At 40.7% G+C, this 18,097-nt stretch overlaps 1 long non-coding RNA gene across 1 annotated transcript; it reads left to right on the top strand.

Annotated features, from left to right (window-relative positions):
• Positions 1–3,268: 3,268 nt before the first annotated feature.
• Positions 3,269–15,409, top strand: LOC140699711 (uncharacterized). Its single transcript, XR_012077954.1, has 3 exons — positions 3,269–3,357; positions 4,464–4,542; positions 15,328–15,409. It is a non-coding gene; the product is annotated as an uncharacterized lncRNA (long non-coding RNA).
• Positions 15,410–18,097: the final 2,688 nt, after the last annotated feature.

Below are 18,097 nucleotides of genomic sequence, written 5' to 3' on the forward strand. Positions count from 1 at the left end.
AGTTCTGCTGGGGGAAGGGAGGTCTTGGGTTAGGATAAAGCCATCTTGGCCCTGGATAATAAACTCAGATTTCAGAGTTGAATGTGCTTGGGGACTGTGTGATTTACTTGTTACAGGAATTGTGTCGACAGAAAAGGATGGGGAAGGTTTTCTGTGAGCCTTAATGAGTTTGGTTATATAGGAGTTTGATTTCCATCTCATAAATAATAAACAGTCCTCAATATGCTAATTCCGGCTTCCCTTTCAATTGCTCATGTTCATCTTGCAAAGAAAATAATCAAGAAAAATATGGGAAATGGGATCTCCCTGTTGGAATGAAATATCTCTTGGATGGAACAATATCTCTGCTCCAAGGTTTAGAAGTTTATTAACTGTATCGGCCTCGTTGGCTTTTCTATTTAGACAATCCCTCCCACATAATCTAATCAATGTAAAAGTGAAATATGACTTTAATTGAACAAAGCATAATGAGGTTTGTTAAATTTAAAGTAGACTAATACAACCAAGATTGAAACTAAGAAACTGAGAAATTATTTCTCTGTATTTCCTGTAGTTAGTCCTATATCTTTATTGATCATTTTTACTGTGGCTTTTTTTTAAATTATTATTTACTTTAATGGAGGTACTGGGGATTGAAGCCAGGACCTCGTGGACACTAAGCATGTGCTCTACCACTGAGCTATACCCTCCCTCACTGTGGAATCTCTTAAAGATATTCAGTGTGTACAAGGGATAGGTGAACTTTCTCATGTCCCTTAAGAAGGCAATTTAGATGGAGAGGCAGGAAAGCACAGGGCCTAATTTATTTTTTATTTCCCCACTATTTGACTTTGTCCTTTTCTCTTTACCCCAGTGCTCCTGCCTGAGATCACAGCTAACTGTCAAGCATGTGGTCCATCCAAATCCTCATGGTCTGACTCTACCCTCCTCTTAATTCACCCAGGCTCACCTTGAGCTGTGGGCTCGTGGAATACTTGTAGTTCCTCAAACAAGATGAGCTCTCTGTCCTGTTTGTTTCTACATGCCCTGTTTCTTCTACCTGAAATTCTCACCTGTCTTCTCTCTGTCCATCTCATAGGGTAAGGATCAAGACTAAGATGATGCTGTTTTGGAACTGGATGGTCTTTATTCAAATCCCAGGGCTGCCACTGCCTATCTGTGTGAGTCTCATTTTCCTCATTGGAAAAGGGCAGAATAAAAGGGTTTATTTCATGGAGTTGTTCTGAAAGTTCAATTAGACAAAGCATGTGATTGACCTGGTGCATAATACATTCCAAATGCCCAGCACTGCTTTAACTGTGCTCAGGTGTGATTACAATTATTATTGTCATGAATCGATGATGATTCCTCTCCTCTGTGCCGCAGCCTTGCTTCCTAGGGGCCGGGGGTAACATATTCAGGACACTGGGAGATCAGACATCTTTGGAAGGTGGGTTGTTGGCAACAGTAATCATCAGAGCCCTGTCTGGTCCCCGTGGTAGCCCCGGAAGTCCCACGATGGAGAGATCATTTTGGCAGTAGGGATGGCAGCCAATATCATTTTCATACGTCTTTCATAGTGTTTCTAAGACAAAGCCAGGGCTCGTCTTGAATACAAACAAGCAGCATTCTGCGCTGAGTGGAAAGCTTCCAGCCTGAAGGTAAGGAACTCTGACCTCCAGCTTTAACTCATCCAATAATTGGGTGTTATCTTTGGACAAATGACTTCGTTTCCCTGGACATAGCTCCTGATTTAGTGGGGGAAAAAAAAAAAACTAAGAGGGTTAACTTACGTGATCCCTGGGGGTCTGTGGGTCTGCTGAGGCATCATGGGATGTACTGTCTGGCCCCGCTGCATCTGGGGACATGGTGAGGCCAGTCCGTGTTACTTCTGCTTGACAGTGACTCTGGTCCGTGGGAGAGAAGTGGAGGGGCTTCGGGCTTTCAAATAAACTACCTTCTAGATGTATATGTATGTACACACTAATAATATACATGTTTTAGAATAAAGCTCAATGCCCTATAACCAAGGTTGAATATATATCCTCTCGTAGAAGCTTCCAGAAAGAGCATACAGGAGAATGCCTCACAATATCTTTGTTATTTAGTTCAGTTTTTCTTTTACTTTTACCCACTTGGCAGTCCTTTCTCAGAAGGGGCAATACAAATGTTTTATCATGCTATTTAACACACAAGGAGTCAAAACAAACGATTAAGGAGGGGAGGGTATAGCTCAGTGGTAGAGCATTTGCTCAGCATGCACAAGGTCCTGGGTTCAACCCCTAGTACCTCCATTAAAAAAATAAATAAGTAAATAAATAAACCTAATTACCTCCCTCCAGAAACAAACCAAACAAATAAAAACATACAACAAACAACCTCTACAAACACCTCCAACAAGCGATTAAACCACCTTCCTTAAAGGGTGCAGAAGCCTCAGGAAACGTGAACTTCCCATTGAGATCCCTGCTGTCCATCTTCTTTGTTCCAACAAAGAAGAGTGAAAAACCAAAAATAGAAACCACTTTGAGGAAACTCAGGGGCCCTAAGTGCAGGTCCCCCTGTAAGACATCTTTATTAACACTAAAAATCCTCTACCGTCCCTCCCCTACGGTCATGACAGATGCCTTTGAGAGTCTCCCCACAGTGGGAAGGCTTCTGTAGATTTCTTCCTACACCTCGTGGAGGTTACAGAAACTACACAAGCAGCTTCCACTGTATTTATCAAGCAGGAAGTAATTGAAAACGGCAGGTGGTTGCACCTTAGTCGCTGAAAGAAGTCTGTTTGCCAATTGATACATGGAGTGCTGAGGCTGGGGACCCCCATTACAGCTCCCGGGTGGTAGTCAGGTTCAGTGAATCCCCTGCATGTCTGGATAACTGGATTCCTAAATGTTAAGACTATTTTCATCTACTAACAGAAGCACTGGTGTAGAATGGAATCTACTTAGAAAATTTGTTTCGCCCCTCGATGTTTGTTGAATTGAATATGATCAGTATGATTTTGGAAGGTCTTATTTAACTGCACATTGGGGAAAAAAAATCCTCTTTCTGTCTTAGGTAGCAAGATTTAAAGCCATACAAAACATAACAAAAGGTAACAATATGATTCAGAAACACAGTTGGAGAAACAGCTGTCTCAGAATTTCCAGGCCAGTCCTGTTTCCAATTACAGTATTGGATACTGAGGTTTCACAAATTCTTAGAATCCCCAAGAAATTCTAATGTAACAGCATCTACACTGTTTACTTTAGGCTGCTTCCTACATACAAATATGGTACATAAATTTCTTGTTCCTTTTTCCCTGATGTGAGACTCAGAAAAATACGGTTACCACAGTGGGAGACCAAGGAAATGACTTTGGCCACTCACCTAAAGGTATTGATCTGGGGGATTAAACCTTAGCTCTTAAAGGTCTTAGGAAAATACTTGAAAGTAAACCAGATGAGAGGCAAAAACTGACTAAGAAACATTTCTCCAGTGAAGACACACAGATGGCCAATAGGCACATGAAAAAAAATCACTAATTACTAGAGCAATGCAAATCAAAACTAGAATGAGGTATCATCCCACACCAGTCAGAATGGCCATCATTTAAAAGTTCACAAACAATAAATGCTGGAGAGGGTGTGGAGAAAAGAGAAAACCTCCTACACTGGTGGTGGGAATGCAGTTTGGTGCAGCCACTGTGGAAAACAGTATGGAGATTCCTAAAGAAACTGAAAACAGGCTTACAGTATGATCCAGCAATCCCACTCCCGGGCATAGATCAGGAGGGAACTCTAAATTCGAAAAGATACATGCACCCCAATGTTCATAGCAGCAGTATTTACAATAGCCAAGACATGGGGGCAACCTAAACCTTTATCCAGACGGATGGCTGGATAAAGAAATTGTGCTATGTTTATGCAATGGAATACAACTCAGACATATAAAAAGAATAAAATAATGCTATTTGCAGCAACATGAATGGCCTGGGAGATCCTCATTCTAAGTGAAGTTAAGTCAGAAAGAATAAGACAAATACAATGTGATATCACTTATATGTGGAATCTTAGGAAAAAAAAGAGCCACAAATGAACTTACTTACAAAACAGAAACAGACTGACAGACATTGAAAACAAACTTATGGTTCCCAGGGGATAAGGAGGTGGGAAGGGATACATTGGGAGTTTGGAATTTGCAGATACTAATTACTATACAGAAAATAGATAAACAGCAAGATCCCACTGTACAGCTCAGGGAACTATATTCCATATCTTGCAATAACCTGTGATGAAAAAGAATATGAAAAAGAATATATATCTATAACTGAATCACTAACACAACATTGTAAATCGACAGTACTTCAGTTAAAAAAACTTCTTTAATTTCACTAAACTTCTTTTCAGGTACATATATGGGAATTTTCTGGAAGCTTTTGGGAAGGAAGAATAGAATCTAAATGTGTCAGGAAGAAAGACCAGTTGATGCCTCTTTTGCAGACAATGGCTGTGACTATGGTTTCACCTTCTAAGACCCGTGTCATTGAGGAAATGAAACCCCTGTGGACCCCAGATGAAGGTGGGCCTTTCTTTTCTGTCCCCTCCTGCTCCCCATGTGGGTCCTCTGACATCTTGTCCGCCTTGACATACACAAATCTGACTGGCCTTCCAGACCCACTGAGTGGCCACCTCTCCCCCAGCTCTCCCAGTTAGAAGTCATGACAGGTGCTTTGAACTCCAGCGGCTTTCTACCTGGATGTTTCTGTCTTGCTTTAGAATTAGTGTTTGTAATTCCCCTTGGAGACATTTGCTCCTCAAGGCTCTGATCTGGATTGTTTGATTCATTTTGTAGCTTCTCGGTTTCCAGGAGATCCAGGACGTACTTGGGATGCCAGTTAATGTGAGCCTGTGATATCCTACTTGTGGGTGTCCTTAAAATTAACTGTTGAGGAAAAGGAAAATGAAAAAGGAAGCATCTCATGCTGCCAGGGGCCCCACCTGCCCAGAGGGTGTTTTGTTTTCTCTTGTTTGGAAGATTTATTTTAGCTTGAGAGCAAGGGTATGTTTTCTTTCTTGGGTAAATGATGTGTGTGGCTGTTGAAGCAACAGCTCCAATCGATGCTGGCTTACTGCTGAGAGTGGGCGAGGAGAACGGGGGACAAGCCCAGAGGAAGGACACAGTTGGGTGCCCAGATACGTGCCACCTGCCCCTTGTGGGGGTGATGTGCCCTGCCAAGGCTGCGATCGCCCATCGAGCCACACTGGAGGGGGCCAATTTGGATCAAATAACACTATCGGACCCCAAACAGAAACACAAACCAGAAGGATATGGTGTTTTAAAAAATCAGCTCCGCATCTGGTAAGTGATGAAACCCCTAGAACACTCAGCATCCTTCTCCACATCGGCTCCATTCAAATCCCTTCACATCGAGCGGCAAATGTAAAAGAACTCAGCACAGACAAGAAGACAGAACTGATCTTTATAGAAAAAAAAGCAAGAAAGATTAAAAAATAGAAGAAGAAGAAAAAGAAAATGGGACTTCAAGTAATGGCTGGAGCCCGAGACTTGCTTCCAGGCTCTCTCCTCTGGCCCCATCCTCCCTCTTCTTGTCTCTGGAAGCTGTGCTTCATGAAAACAAGGTTCTTTTTTTATTATCATCTGTGATTCATGGTGTCAACTGGACCACTGTTTACATCCGAGGAGTAGTTTCCCATCTGGGAAGCGGCGAGTAAAGCCTGCCATTTACCAGTGTCACAGAGGCAAGAAAGTGGCTTCCAGCTCAGTGTCCAAGGGACACAAACTCCTGCCAGCCTCAGGGTGCTTGTTAGTGGATAACTTCAGGGGACTTACTGGCAACCTGGCAACTCGATCGTTTTCCAAAATAGGAAAGGCACTCTGGAGAAAATCATCCTCGTTCCACTTCAGTCAGGAGAAAAAGTCCTCTAAAAAGTTCAATATCGGCGTGAGATTCGCCGAGTGCTTACCCCACCAGCTGCAGGCTGCTCTAGTGATTGACCAGGAGCATTCAGTTAACGTATGACTTGCACAGCAAGTGAGGCACAATGGCTGAGGTCAGCATGTACCATCTGTGTTGGTTTATTTCTATAGGTTAATAGTCAAATCATGAGAAAATTGGTACCCACTAAGAGAGACCTGGAAAAGGAGATGCTCCTTCCTGAAAGGTCAGCTTACTTCCCCGGAGTCTAAATTGCACGCTGGAGAAACTCCCAGTCTTGGAGGAACTGGACATGCTGGAAGCTTCTTGTTTTTCACTTTATGACAGGCACTCGGGGGTTAACTGGGATGCTGCTTAAGCTAATTGAGAGGAAAGCGTTGCTTCTCTCCAAAAGGCACAGTGGCTGATGCTGAGGCTGGACGGTGCAGGATGAACATTAATCTGCAATATGTTACTGCAGCAACAATTATGATAACCCATTTGTCTGTGAAAGTGCCTTCTGTTGGTTTGAGATCATTAATCTTAACTGTATCAACATGCTCCCAATTACATAACTGCCCTAGTAGGACTATAGAACATCCCGCCACAGAAAAAAATGCTCAAAGTGCATGCCTGACAGGTTTCTAAGAAAAGCTCTGATCCTAATAACTCTGCCTCAATGCTTACAACTACCCCAGGAGCTGTAAAGAGGGCTTGAGGGAAGAAGCTTGTGAAACCTACAAGTAATAAAACAGAAGCTGAACCAGGAACTCTGCACCCAGATCTTGCCAGACTAAGCCCCAAACTCAATGTCCCATTGCCTTTGTTTGAAGAATTAAAAAGAAAAAAAAAAACCAAAGCAAAACAAAACAAAGCACAAAGAAAAACAGAATAAACTGCCAAATAGGAGTCGGCACCAATCCCAAATTGGCAGTTCTCCCCAGAAGTTTTTCAAAACTGTAACCAAGATTGGTGACGGGAAGCCAAGCTTTTAACAAAGGCACTTTTCACCTAGTATTCGTTGACATTTTTGTGAAGACTTACAAGGATGGTATTTGGCAAACTGACAACTGGTGTTTGATAATTAGCTTGCAGAGAACAGTCTGGGTAATTGTTAAATACTTCATTACTTAATTGAGAGAGAACAGTCTGGGGTTGTAACTCTGTATGGATAAAGTAACTAGACATTCACAGTAATGGATGCGGTAGGCTGGTTGAATGACAGTGAAATTTGATACTTTTTTCTTAAATTGTGCAGCGATGTAAAGCCTTTTGGTGTTATTGTTTTTTTCCCTTGTTCTTGAACTTTATGCCTTGCAGCTTCCTGGAACAGCACGGGGTGTAAACGAACCTGTGGTTCTGAAGACCTTGCTTCCCTGCTCGCTGGCTCTGTGTCTACTGATACTGCAGATAGCCTCCCTGAATTTCAGTTTTTCCATCTTAAAAAAAAAAAACCAAAAAACCTTGAAGGGATTAGATGAGGTGATTCAAATCCTTTCTGGTCCTTTTTGTTAATGTCTCCAAGCACCGTCTTGAAAAGCAATGATGGAGAGGCCAATATGCAAGTTCTCCGACAGGCACCAATTCGTCATCCCGAATTCTCCTTTCTCCAGTCATGACTTACTCACCTGTTTGGATATTTGATTCGGGCACAGAGGTTCTAACTTGTGCTTTCAGGATCAGCTATGAATTTTTGTAGGAGCATACGGGGTAAAAAGAGGCTGTTTGCACTGAGAATGAACTCACCTTAGGAGATGGTGGTTTAAGACACTACTTTCACTAGAGCAGTTTAGCAAATACTTCATAAAATTTTTTTTCCCTAGAAATATCTTGTCAATTTGCCAGCAAAACACGAAGAGGTACTAAAGTTTGTAGAAGAGGAAGAAAGGGAAAAAGTTGTCAGTTAGTTTTAAGGCTGAGGGTGAGTCTTGAATCTACCCACCAGCTTTAGGAGAATAGACTTCTAGCCTGGAGTTATTCAGGGAGTTAGTAATTTAACTGTTTAATTTCATCTCTCCCAGCAAAGTGAGGAGCTTGGCTCCAGACCTGGGAGCCTAGAGAGCAGAGCTGTTCGATTCTGGGATGGGTGATACAGGAGACAATGAGCCTGACTGGTTTGTACATTACGTGCCTCAGGGCTGTAGTTTTTTCATGTAGATTCTGCACTTTTCTTTTTATCTTTTTTTTTAACTTTTTTTTTATTGCGTTATAGTCAGCTTACAGTGTTGTGTCAATTTCCAGTGTAGAGCACTATTTTTCAGTTATACATGAACATACATATATTGTCACATTCTTTTTCACTATGAGCTACCACAAGATCTTGTATATACTTCCCAGTTCTATACAGTATAATCTTATTTATCTATTCTGCATATGCCTGTCAGTATCTACAAATTTTGAACTCCCAGTCTGTCCCTTCCCACCCCACTCCCCCTTGGCAACTGCAAGTTTGTATTCTGTGTCTATGAGTCTGTTTCTGTTTTGTATTTATGTTCTTTTTATTTTTTATTTTTTTTGATTCCACATACGAGCAATCTCATATGGTATTTTTCTTTCTCTTTCTGGCTTACTTCACTTAGAACGACATTCTCCAGGAACATCCATGTTGCTGCAAATGGCGTTATGTTGTCATGTTTTAAGGCTGAATAGTATTCCATTCTATAAATATACCACACCTTCTTTATCCAGTCATCTGTCGATGGACATTTAGGCTGTTTCCATGTCTTGGCTATTGTACGTAGTGCTGTTATGAACATTGGGGTGCAGGTGTCATCCTGAAGTAGGGTTCCTTCTGGATATATGCCCAGGAGCAGGATTCCTGGGTCATACAGTAAGTCTATTCCTAGTCTTTTGAGGAATCTCCACACTGTTTTCCACAGTGGCTGCACCAACCTGCATTCCCACCAGCAGTGTAGGAGGGTTCCTTTTTCTCCACAGCCTCTCCAGCATTTGTCATTTGTGGACTTTTGAATGATGGCCATTGTGACTGGTGTGAGGTGATACCTCATTGTAGTTTTGATTTGCATTTCTCTGATAATTAGTGATATTAAGCATTTTTTCATATGCCTATTGATCATTTGTATGTCTTCCTTAGAAAATTGCTTGTTTAGGTTCTTCTGCCCATTTTTGGATTGGGTTGTTTGTTTTTTTCTTATTAAGTCATATGAGCTGCTTATATATTCTGGAGATCAAGCCTTTGTTGGTTTCATCTTTTGCAAAAATTTTCTCCCATTCTGTAGGTTGTCTTTTTGTTTTACTTATGGTTTCCTTTGCTGTGCAGAAGCTTGTAAGTTTAATTAGATCCCATTTGTTTATTCTAGCTTTTATTTTTATTGCTTGGGTAGACTGCCCTAGGAGAACATTTTTGAGATGTATGTGATATAATGTTTGCCTATGTTTTCTTCTAGGAGGTTTATTGTATCTTGTCTTATGTTTAAGTCTTTGATCCATTTTGAGTTTATTTTTGTGTATGGTGTAAGGGAGTGTTCTAGCTTCATTGATTCACATGCTGCTGTCCAGTTTTCCCAACACCATTTGCTGAAGAGACTGTCTTTATTCCATTGTATGTTCTTGCCTCCTTTGTCAAAGATGAGTTGGCCAAAAGTTTGTGGGTTCATGTCTGGGCTCTCTGTTCTGTTCCACTGGTCCATATGTCTGTTTTTGTACCAATACCATGCTGTCTTGATGACTGTAGCTCTAGAGTATTGTCTGAAGTCTGGGAGAGTTATTCCTCCAGCCTCTTTCTTTCTCTTCGGTAATGCTTTGGCAATTCTAGGTCTTTGATGGTTCCATATAAATTTTATTATGATTTGTTCTAGTTCTGTGAAATATGTCCTGGGTAATTTGATAGAGATTGCATTAAATCTGTAGATTGCCTTGGGCAGTGTGGCCATTTTAACAATATTGATTCTTCCAATCCAGGAGCATGGGATATCTTTCCATTTTTTTAAGTCTTCTTTAATTCCTTCATCAATGGTTTATAGTTTTCTGTGTATGAGTCTTTCACCTCCTTAGTTAGATTTATTCCTAGGTATTTTATTACTTTGGGGATTTTGCACTTTTCTTAAGGCTGCTTAGAAATTTTATAGGTTGCTGATGTGAATGGCATCTGTTTAGATTTTTTTTTCCATTGAAATATTAAATGCTTGCTGCCATGTGTTTGTTTTTTCTCTCTTTTTCATTAATGTCTTTAAAATTTATGAATGCTATACTTTTAAAAATTAATGGAAATCATTTGTTTCATGTTGAAAATATTAAAAAGTTATTCTTTTCGATAATCATTGATTTCCTTCTAACAAACTTATATAGTGACACGTCCTTGACTGCAGTGTCCTTGTTCTACATCTGATCCATGGAGGGAAAGGGAATGAGAAACGTTCTTGAATTTGCATGAAATTCCTTCAGGAACTGGCTGGCATGGTGAATGGAATGGGGAAAAAATGAAATCAACTTGTAAATTGTGACTTAAGCTAAAGTAGACCCTGTGGGTCCCAAATTCCCATCTAACGACAAGGTCTCACTTGTAATGAAGTTTCCATCAGCACCATTGCAAAATGAGAATAAGGATATTACTGTGAGTTTTTAATCAATTTAAATGTATTCAAGTTAAAGAACTGTCCTTTATAAGTATCTTTCGTGTCACAATGTCCTTTTTAATGAACTGATAATGATAGTAGATGACAGGGTTTTTTTCACTTACATGTTATTTTGGGAATAAAAATTAAATCATCATCCAATGTTCATTTTCAGATTATTTTTTGAAATTTCTCTCACCTGTAATCCATAATCTTGGACCAACTGCCACAGCCACAGATACGGGAGCTCCATGGGTTTATGTGGTGTGGATTGATCTACGGTAGGGGTAAAGGGACACTGTATTAGTTACCTTTCACTGCTGTGACAAATTACCCTAAACTTGGTGGCTTAAAATGGAAATTGATTCTTTTGTAGTTCTGGAGGCCAGAAGTCTGAGATCAGGGTGCCTGCAGGGCTACGCTCCCTCCTGAGGCCCTAGAGGAGATTTTTCTTGCCTCTTCCAGCTTCTGGTGGTCACCCATTCCTTGGTTTCCCTAGTGTCCTTCCTCACTCCACCCTCTGCCTCCACCCTCCCACCACTGCCTCTTCTGTGCATCTCTCGGTGTCCAGTCTCCCTCTTATATGGATAATCTTTCTGTGTCTAAGCTCCATTCTCTCATAAGGATACTTTCCGTGATCTCCCTTGTCTCAAGATCCTTAACTTAATCACATCCACATAGACCCTTTTCCCAAATACGACAACATGTATGCATTCCAGAATGTGGACGTATCTTTGAGAACCACTATCAGTCTGCCTCAGGCATCAAACCTTCCTCACTCCAACCAAAAGGACTCCCACGTCGCCTAGATGTGATCCAGGCTAGAGAGAGCAGATTTAGGTACTAGTGTGGCGACTTTTTCAGGTCGTAACATAACTGGGGTTTCAAATGCCACTTGAAGAATTTTCTATTTTGGTTATTTCTGGGTTGGTGAAATTATAGAGGGTTTCTTTTTCCTTTCTAAAACTATTTTTATTTAATATGTTTGCAATTAATGTAATTCCTTTCTTTTCTTCCTTTCTTTTCTTTCTTTCTTTCTTTCCTTCTTTCTTTTTTTTCTTTCTTTCTCTCTTTCTTCTTTCTTTCTTTCTTTCCTTTCTCTTTCTTTCTTTCTTTCTCTTTCTTTCTTTCTCTTTCTTTCTTCCTTCCTTCCTTCCTCCTTCCCTCTCTGTCTCTCTCTCTCTCTCCCTCCCTCTCCCCCCACTTCCTCTCTCCCCTCCCCCTCTGTCTCTCCCTCTCTCTCTCCTCCCCCCGCTCTTTCTCTTTCATTTTAAATGAAGGTACAGGGAATTGGACACAGGACCTCATGCTTCCTAAGCATGTGCTCTACCACTGAGATCTACCCTCCCCACAAATGTCAGGTTTTAACCCCTACCTTTCATTCCTCTGCCTGCTGATCTCCAAAGGTAACTTACAGAATATCTACTCTATCTTTTCAGAAATTTGCAATGCTTTTACACACATACACAATTTGAAAACATTTAACGTTTAATCTATTTATACTGATTATAATTTTAATATATCATCTTATATTAGTCTATATTCCATGATTTCTTATTTATTTTATTTCCTTTTTCCTCCTTTTATTAGAAGGCTAAATATTTTTGGTCCCTTTTTTTTTCTCTAACAGGTTTCGAAGTTATCCTGTCTATTTTCTGTTGTGTTGGTGGTCATTTTTACATTTTTGGCACGTCCAGTTAAACATGTATGACTCTACAAACTTTTAAATTCATTTCTCTCTCCTTCTTCACCAAAAGGGCAAAAACCTTAGCACACTGTTATTTTCCCTTCTCTGTCACTACTTTCTATGTCATACCACTTAAGAATTTCTTTTTAGATTTTTGTTTTTGTTTTTGATGGAGGGATTGGGGATTGAACCCAGGGCCTCATGCATGCTAAGCATGTGTTCTACCACTGAGCTACACCCACCCCCGTTTTTAGATTTTTAACTTTATTAATTACTATGTATTTTAATTTGTCTATAAATTTTATTGAGTTAGTTGGTTACTACTGTTTAGCCTGTATTTTATGTAGGTTCTTCCTTGAGTTGAGTTTTCCCTTTGCTTGTAAAACATCCATGAACAACTTAACTTGAGAGAAGCTTTTTTTCTGAGCACTTGAACGTCTGCAGGTACTTTGATTTCATTGCTCTCCCATGTGAATGCTCTCTGTCTGACTGGGTACCAATTCTTGCTTTAAAATAATTTCTCCTCAGAACATTTCAGGACTTCTTTGAACATTCAGTTTTGCTGATGAGAATTTCGATGACAATATGATTATAACTCTGTGTAGGTAATCTGTTTTCCCTCCGGAAGCTTTTAGAAATCTCCATTTTTTTTTTCTATAGCTCTGAGGCTTCTTAAAGAGACAGAAAGATATAGCTTGTCAACTTACATTTCTCCAAATGGTCCTGGTGGCCCTTCCTATGTAAAAATCTGTTTCTTTCTTCAGCTACAATAAATTTTCATTTATTTTTCTTTATATTTTCCTCCATTCGATCTTCTCTGCTTCCAGAATTCTGATTAAACATGTTGGAACTCTTTTGTAAATTTTTGTGTTATAGTTGAAGTATAGTTGATTTACAATGTTTCAGGTGTGCAGCAAAGTGATTCAGTGACACACACACACACAGACACACACATATATGTATATAAATATGTATTCTTTTCAGATTCTTTTCCATTATAGATTATTACAAGATACTGAATATAGTTCCCTGTGCTGTACAGTAGGTCCTTGTTGTTTATCTATTTTATGCATAGTAGTGTGTGTCTGTTAATCCCAAATTGCTAATCTAACCCTCCCCACCCACTCTCCCCACTGGTGACCACAGTTTGTTTTCTATGTCCTTGAGTCTATTTTTGGTTTGTAAATAAAATTTGTATTTTTTTTTTTAGATTCCACATGTAAGTGATATCACATGATATTTCCCTTTCTCTTACTGACTTTGCTTAGTATGATCACCTCCAGGTCCATCGATGTTGCTGCAAATGGCATTATTTCATTCTTTTTTATATATAAAATTTTATATATACTATATATATATATAGTATATATATAATTTTACTCTTTTTAACTCTTAAGTTTTAACTCTTTTCTCAGTTTGACCTCTTACCGAAAAAGTTTGCCAACCTCTGGTCATTAGTTTGTCCACTATTGTGTTCATTCTTCCATTAAATGCTTTGTTTTTGTCAGTTAAGAATCCCAAGCACTCTTATTTGTTCTTTGCTTTTTTTTCTTAGCAGCATATTCTCATTTGATGGGGTGACATCGTCTCAAATCTCTCTGATGATATTAATTTTAATGCTTGGAAGTTCATGTCTCTTCCACGAGTTTTCTCTGTGGCCAGCGTTCTGTCTCTTCCTTCCTTTTGTATTTGAGTGGTTCCCCCGAAAACGCCCGGTGTTCTTGCTTGTCCGTTTATACTGCATTAATCGCTGCCCCGCAGGTAGCTGCCCTGTGCGGCTCCTCTGCAGAGGAGGGAGTTGCTGTAACTCGCCATTCTGTGTGTAGTTCTTTAATTACCCTGCTGCTCGCCGAAGGTCCTTCTGCTCTTTAATTATCAACACTGAGCTTGCATTTTCTCTGCATCTGCTCTTACCTGCCTAGTAGTTTCATTTCTGTACATATGTTGGGCTGAGGTTTCCTCAGTTCTTGACAATTTAATCCATCTGCTTCCTATCTTTTAGGAATTCCCCACAATTTCAGGACCCCTTCATGTCACCTTCTATTCTCCCAGCGCTGTCACGAATTTAATCTTTAAAAGACTTCTTTTTCCTGTCACTTAGAAGGATTTGGGGGGTGGGGGAGGTGTGGGGCGGTAGACATGTGTGCTTAGCCCACCCTCTTCGCCCACTCCATTTATCACGGCAGATAAAAACCATCATATGGAGTAATCTCTTATTCTCCACTTTTAGGAAATAAGTTATTTCCCATCAGCAAATTTGATAAATAACTAAGCCTTACTCTCCAAAAATAAAAGCTTCAGCAATTTAATGATGTTGTTGTAGGTAGCAGCCTAATGCACAGTTCTTTCTATGCTTTGGTGGATGGGGGACACTCCGCGTCATGAGCCGCGTGTTTATACAGGATTATCATGGCCATAAGTCCTCTTTTCTGGGTGGTAGCAGTAGCCTGGGTTCTGTTACTTCCCCAGTTCCTTTGGCCGCATCAAGCAGTTTTCCACTCTTAGTTTACGGCTGTTAGCACGACTCTTTGTTCGCTTCGAACTTTCCATCCTAACTTTCTGCAGGATGGGAAACCACTAAGCTAAGTCTCTTACAAAAGCATATGCTGTAGATGATGGATGTGAAGACTGAGGGTGAAAGGAACGAGAATGTGGCTTGGTGAAGCGGCTTTTTGTAAGGCATTTCAGACATGCAGAAATTACTCCTGGACCCAGGATTTGTGTCCAAGTAGATAAGTGTCTCCTAGATGTCTGACTGACAGATTGGGATATTCCTCTGCTAAGAGCCTTGTCATTAAATAAAAAGATTGATCTCCGTATGTATTATAGTTATATATGCAAAATAATTGTATATCATATATTATGTACAAAATATTGTATATAAGCTATTATATAGATATTAAATATATTTATGTAATATATAAAATATATATGTTGATATAAAGATATATATAAAAACATTGACTCTCTTACAAATAAAAACATTAGCTTGCCTCTTGCAGATATAACCACCTGCAGAGAAAAAACTCATTTTCCACAAATTAGTATAAATCTCTATTTAAGAAATGCGAATGAGTGACTGGAACATTAAACATCTAGCATAAAGCATAACACTAACAAAAAGATTGTGAAGGCACTCCTAATGGTATTTTTATTCCTTTTTACAGATTAGCTACCTTGAATAGAGTCTGTACAAGAACAATTTATCATCAGCGTAGCAGCAGGCAGGTGCACACGGACTCAGCTTAGACGGGGGGAAGACCTCGGTTCCAGGTGACGGGGAGACGGTAAGTGGGCGCAGGTGTAGCGCGAGCTCGCCGTGGGGGCGGGGGAGGGCGCGGTGATCCTGGAGACAGCTGCCCTGGGTGCCGTCCAGTGCGGGCCTGCACAGGGCTACTGGCAAAGGGAGATCTGGTAATTAGCCTATTGATTTCACACGTAGGGAGATTAAGCACCATTATAGGTTGATGGCTTTCGTCCTCCCTGAGGCTCCATGCTCACACATCCAACCACTTCCTTGAAATCCCCATTCTCAGTTTCTCCTTGAATCTGTTCTTTCCCCAGCTTCCCCGCTTAAGTGAACCACTCTACCTTCCGTCCAATTGTTCAAGCCCAGAAGTCTTACTTGACTCCCCACTTACCCTCAACCAGTGTGTTGGTTATCTATCACCGTACAACAATATTATGACAAACTGGGTGGCCTTAAACACACTTGTTATCTCAGGGTTCTTGTGGGTCAGAAACACAGGCACAGCTTTCCCTGTTTCAGGGTCTCTCACAGGCTGGGGTCTCACAGGTCAAGGTGTCAGCCCAGCCAAGGTCTCATCTGAGGCTTGACTGGGGAAGGATTCTATCCTGCGGTTATTGGCAGGATTCAGTTCCCTGTGGGCTATTCAGCTGAGGGCCTCAGCTCCTTGCTGGCTGTCGACCGATGCTATTCCTGGCCACATGGGGCTCTCCATGGAGCAGCTCACCTCCTCAAAACCAGCCAAGATGAGAGCCAAAAGAGGGTCTGCTACCGAGACTGAATCAGTAACATAATCCTTGAAGGGGCATTCCATCACTGTTGCCACATTCTGTTGGCTAGAAGCAAGTCACAGGCCCTGCCCATACCCAGTGGGAGGGCGTGAATGCATAACGGCAAGAACACCTGGGAGCCATCCTAATGTCTGTCCATCACACCCATCACACAGGTTATTGCTAAGTCTTGTGAACTCTACCTCCATAGTGCCCTTTGCTTTGTTCTACATTTCTCCATTGCCACGGCCACCATGCCAGGCCCAGGGACCGTCTCCCACTTGGACTGTTCTTTTGTCTCCTTAGTGTCATTCTTTCCTCCCTGAATTCTATTCTACACAATAAGAGATTACATAATTTCTCTTTCATGCTGTAAAACCCTCCAAAAAATTCCCACTGATGGCTGAATAAAATTGAAATTCCAGAATTTCCTACTTGACCTGGCCTGCTCACCTCTTTGATTCCATCTCATTTTGTGTTCCTCTGCTCAGCACACTCAGGTATCCAGGTCTCTGATGTTCCTCAGACTCCTTGAGTTTATTTTTGCTTTGTGGAATTTGCACTGAAGTTTTTCTCTGCCTGCAGTGTTCTTTCCTTAGGTTTCTGCCAAGCTGGCTCTCTCGTCATTCAGATTCAGCTCAAATGGCATCCCTCTGAAGAGGCTTGCCCTGCTTAAGAAGAAAGAGAGAAATCAAGGATAATTTCTGTCAATAATCTAAGCACTGTGTATCGCATTGCTCGGTTTTAATTGTATTAAAGCTGTCACTCACTAGGATTTTCCTTGTTACGTATTACTGTCTTTCTCTTACTAGATTTTAAGCTCTAGAAGAGCAACTACAATTCTGACTTTCTTGTCTTCTGTTTTACATATATATATATATATATATATATATATATGTAAATATATATATATATATATAATTTATATATATATATAATTTAGAAGCAGGCCTGATCTATAACATGCACTGGGTACTGTGGCGGAATGAATGAATAACCAATTTAATGAATGAATAAATGAATCAAATTGCACATTCTGTCCTATCTCTTGATGTCAGCACACCATGAGTAATAATAAAACTAGAGCCCTTTTTCACACCATGACTTTAGCATCATGTGAATCCAGTCAGAGAACATTTCCACCTCCCTTATATCAGGAAGATTTGCATAGTCTGTTGGTGACCACCACCCACTCCTCACGCACCCTAAAACTCGTTTTACAACAGACATTATCCCTGGAACAAGCTACCTTCCCAGGTGATGCTTCATCGAGGTCTGCTGGGAGTCAAAGCAGTGGCATGGCCCCCAGAGGGAACACCTGATCCTGCCGGAAGAGGCTGATGTCAGTGTTTCCAGGCCACAGCCTTTCAGTGGCCACGTGAGTTGGTTTCAGCTGCTGTGGGTCTCTGCCTTTCACAGGCATGAACTTTACTGTAAGACTATAAAGCTTTGCACTGAATGAAAATAAAAGCAATATATTGAAAAGTAATGGAAAAAGAAAGAAAAAAAGAAAAGCAATGGTATGGGGGAGATGTCACAGAGGTCAAGACACTTGGAAATAGTCCAGATTGCTCTGTTGGTTTGGTTCTCATCTGATGAGGCCAAGGGATTGATCTATTGATCTATTAAACACCTTTTTATGATTTGAGGTGGATGTCCTCCCCACTGAGAATTTTAAAGGAAAAGTTAACAGTGATTATTACCTCCTATCGGTCTGTCCAAGGATTTTTCTGAAGTGAGTGGATGTCCTCTGGCAGCTCTTGCTTGGGCTGAGGGAAAGGTTTGGAGAACACCTGCTCTGATTCTTCAACTGGAAAGTCTTGACACCACCTTCCTTTCCTCTTTAAATCAATATCTACAAGAGAAGAATAGGCGTATTAAAACAAACAAAGAGGCACGGCTCTTCCGTCAGTGTATCCA

This window comes from Vicugna pacos, chromosome 11 (genome assembly GCF_048564905.1).
Source record: "Vicugna pacos chromosome 11, VicPac4, whole genome shotgun sequence".
NCBI classification, from domain to species: Eukaryota; Metazoa; Chordata; class Mammalia; order Artiodactyla; family Camelidae; genus Vicugna; species Vicugna pacos.